The following is a 4,479-nucleotide window of genomic DNA, read 5'->3' as shown; positions in this document are numbered from 1 at the left end:
CCTACATCCTTATCCTCTTTTCACCCAATTTCTATTTTACCCTTCCTTTCTAAAGTCTTGGAGCACATTGTTCATAAGCAATTATCCGCATTTCTGAATAAAAATAAATTAATAAGTCCCTTACAATCAGGTTTTCGTCCAGGACACTGCACATGTTCAGCACTATTAAGGGTTACTGACGACATACGTTTCGCCATGGAGAACAAATTCCTGACTGTCCTCATCCTGCTTGATTTCAGCAATGCTTTTAATTCTATTAATTTTGATATCCTTGCTATCCTAGAATCTCTTAATTTATCTGCTGCGGCATTAGCCTGGATTGACTCCTACCTTCGTGGCCGATCGCAGCGTGTACAAACAAATGTTACATTTTCAAATTGGTGCAATCTTCTAGCTGGCGTGCCACAAGGAGGAGTGCTGTCCCCTCTTCTTTTCTCCATTTTTATTAATGAAATAACTAAAGTAATTACATCTAAATACCATCTTAATGCAGACGATCTGCAAATTTATGAACATTTTTCTATGGCTGACGCTATGTCTGCAGTAACTTTTATTAATAATAACTTACGTCAAATAAGCGAGTGGGCGAAATCATTTGGTGTTCTGGTTTGACAAAAGTTAGGCATCGTATCTTCACTGCGGCACGAAAACATTACGGCATTAAAAACTGCTGGTCAGCTGATGGTAAAATTGTCTTAATTCTTCCTGACAAGTCCCGACGTAAAATAGAAACCATGGCAGCTTTCGAGGAAATTCTACGTCAATTCCCAGAGAATACTACTGAATCCGAAGCTCAGGTATCTGATCCAAAATCAAGCAGGACTGCGAGACCAACTAGAAGGCGAAGGCGGAAGACGAAGCGTAACTTTTATTAATAATAACTTACGTCAAATAAGCGAGTGGGCGAAATCATTTGGTATTCTGGTTAATCTCGAGAAATCTAAGGCGCTCATCATAGGTAGTAGACGAATGCATGCGATTCTTGACATACAATCACTACCACCAATCACACTAAATGGTGTACGCATTCCTTTCTCCGAGTCCGCTAAATACTTGGGTGTTACAGTGGATTCTACACTATCCTGGAATGTCAACATTAATGACATCAGTCGAAAGGTCAACTATGTTATTCATTCTCTTAAAGCTATGCAAAACTTTTTACCCATCTCCACCAAAATCACACTCATGCAGAGCATTGTAATGCCTATTATTGACTATGCAGACGTCTGTTATCCTGATGCTACTGAAGAAAATTTAAATAAATTAGAACGCTTACAAAACCTCTGCATTCGGTTTATATTTGGGCTAAAGAAATTTGACCACATCTCGGACTATCGCAATAAATTACAGTGGCTTCCTATTCGCCAGCGTCGAAACTATAGGACTCTTAGTCTGCTGTTCAAAGTACTTTTCTGTCCTTCTTCCCCCTCCTATTTGCACGACCTTTTTTCTTTTCCTCATCTCCAGGACGAGTCTTGTAGAACTTTCAGACGAACTCTTCTCCAAATTCCTTCTCATCATACTGACTTCCTTTCCTATTCTTTCACAGTTCATTCCGCCAGGCTTTGGAACTCCCTAACACCAGAGATTCGTGAAAGTAAAACTTTGGCACTATTTAAAAAGAGAGTCAGGTTACATTATCTGCGACAAAACACGAAAAATATATTATAATACTACTGTTATACCATGTTAAGTTCATCTATTTATGTTATTTTATTGTAAGTATATAAATATTTATTATATTCAATATATGTTATATATAATTATATATATTTATATATGTATGTATATAATAATATATACATCAATATATTTTATATATATTATAATATTATTATATGTTGTATATGTATATACTTAACTTACTATAATATTACTAAATAAAAATAATGTACTAAGTTTATCTTTACTATTAATAATGATTTACGCGTGCACACTAATTTTTGCATATTATTATATTTTTACAATCACACATTCCTGAAAATAGGAATGTGTGATTGTAAAAATCACACATTCAGGTCACTCAGGTCTTCTGGAAGACATTCCATTTTGGAATAAGATGTACCTTTGTACAAAACATATTTTTAGTTTTAAGCTGATTTGTTAACTTCTATTTGTGTGTACATAAATTGTAAAATAAATAAATAATAAAATAATACAAAATTTTAGAGAAGAGTAGAGCTATAGGTAATAAAACTATTAATGTATAATAATTCAAACTTTATTGGAATAAATCAATGCTATTTACAATTTATTTTCAATTACATCAAAATCTTTATTCGCAAAAGACTACAATCACATACATAAAAGGGCAAAGTACTTTTTTATAATTTTCAGATTATTTCCATCAAACTTAAGTGTCATGCTTGCTAAAGAAATAGATAAAAGACAGCTAGAAAATAATACTAAGTACCTACATTTTATTCAGATTTTTAGAAATTCAGAAAAGTATGAGTACTTATCTATTTAATAAATAATATAATGAAAAATAATTGTGTAAGTAAATATTTATTTTGTTGCAACTTGCATCATTTTAGATATTCATAAACCACTTTAGTTAGTACAATTAACAATATAATATGAATATAGTAAAACAATTAATTTAGAAACTCAGATATCATTTAAAAATAATTTAAAGACACTTTCATTAAAATGTTCAGTGCTTTCCAAAGTGTAGTCATTTCATATTTGCCTTCTGACAAAACTTAAAAAGTTCAAGTTCCTATGATAATAATAGGCTACTTGACCTATATTAAATTTCATTGAACAAATGCATATTTCTAGTAGAACTCGGTCTAGGAAACCGTATTTCACCCTTATCATCAAATAAAAGCTTATGATTGATAAATAAAGTCGATTTGAAAATATGATTTTATGAAAATAGGATTTGTACTGACGAAAACGCTTTTGCGGTACTTCCGATTTGGATGTGACGTCATCAGAATCGTAATTTAATATCTTTTATTTATCGCGCTCGTTATATGTAAGTTTATTTGTGCATAAATAATAAAAATAAGCCTAGAAAGATTTGTAAAATATATTTTCTTGAATAATTCAAACTAAACATCAGTTTTATATATTATCTCCATTTATTGTAGACGGGAAATGAAATGGCCAAAACTTTGCTCCAAAAGTTTTCAACATTACAAATTATTTCTAATTTCTTATTCAACTATTTTATAATTTTTGGGCACTTTTAGACTCGTATATTTAGCACATAAAAAATGTTCAATAAAGAGAGTCAAAAATACAAAAAGTATGACGTAACACTATGGCGGACAGTGTTTTCGGCGCCATTTATAAGGCATATTTTTCAATCAACATTTTTATGGGTTTCTACTGTGTAAAATATTAAAATATTAGTTTTTTTTTGTGAAAATGAATGATTACGAAGCGATTAGCATGAAGAAAAAAATTAGGTCAAGTAGCCTATTGTCTTACTGAATCACATTTTTTGTAGAAGTGGTTGTTTACCCTCTTATTTATACAGGTACGGCGCGGCATGGAATGGAAGCGACTTTTTGCAACAAAAATGTACATGTCACAATGAACTTTATGTCAACAGTAGGTATGACACACAAATTAAATTTGATGCGATACGCGCGTCGAGAAATCTGCGGAAGACGCGCGTCCAATTTTTTGGCTCGTATTTATTTGGTGTATTATACTGTTGACATAAAGTTTTGTGCTATGTATAACAGTTTCGTTGCAAAAAGTCGCTTCCATTCCATTCCGCGGCCGGTGTAAATTGTGCCTTACTAGAAATTTATGACTTTTGAATGTAACAGCATGTAACAGACATTGATAGCAGATCTTGAATAGCTGTGCAACTATTTAGTAAGGGAAATAGGATTTGTTGAAACACGAATGCAGCTTTGTTTCTTACTTACAAAACGGTATTCTCATAAAAATGTAAATTTTCATCATCATCTTTTATTCAACTTTCGTTTGGCATATTCAATAATTGAATGCGTCAAAATCCACCCGCGTTGGAAAGAAAAGTGTCATAGTGTCGCGGGCATGCCACACGTGCGATGTTGACTGCGCTATAACGCATGCCCTTGATGAACAAAAATGGCACAGTGTGGACAAAGCTAATGACTTTGCAGGTGCCATTTCATACCATTTTGTAGTTTAAAACGGACTGGATTGAAACAAGGAATGTAGCTGCATTAATGCTGCATTATATCATTATAATCAGGGTACAAGAACAGTTTCGCCGTGCGTCTATTTATTTATCTACATTGTGTATTTACAAGAAGCTATTATATAAAAAGTGTAGCGAAAATATAATATTTGTGTACATTGGTAAAAAAGACTGAATGCTCTATATGGATCATGCAAAGACAGTGTAAAACACTTCACATAGTGTACTAAAATACAATTCATCCAAATTCATACAATTCTTAATTAGTAACTACAATTTATACAAAATTAAAAAGCTAAATAAAACATTACGTCTCAAGAAGATCTTTTCAT

This window comes from Aricia agestis, chromosome 9 (assembly GCF_905147365.1).
Source record: "Aricia agestis chromosome 9, ilAriAges1.1, whole genome shotgun sequence".
Lineage (NCBI taxonomy): Eukaryota > Metazoa > Arthropoda > Insecta > Lepidoptera > Lycaenidae > Aricia > Aricia agestis.
Note: the sequence above shows the minus strand (reverse complement) of the source record.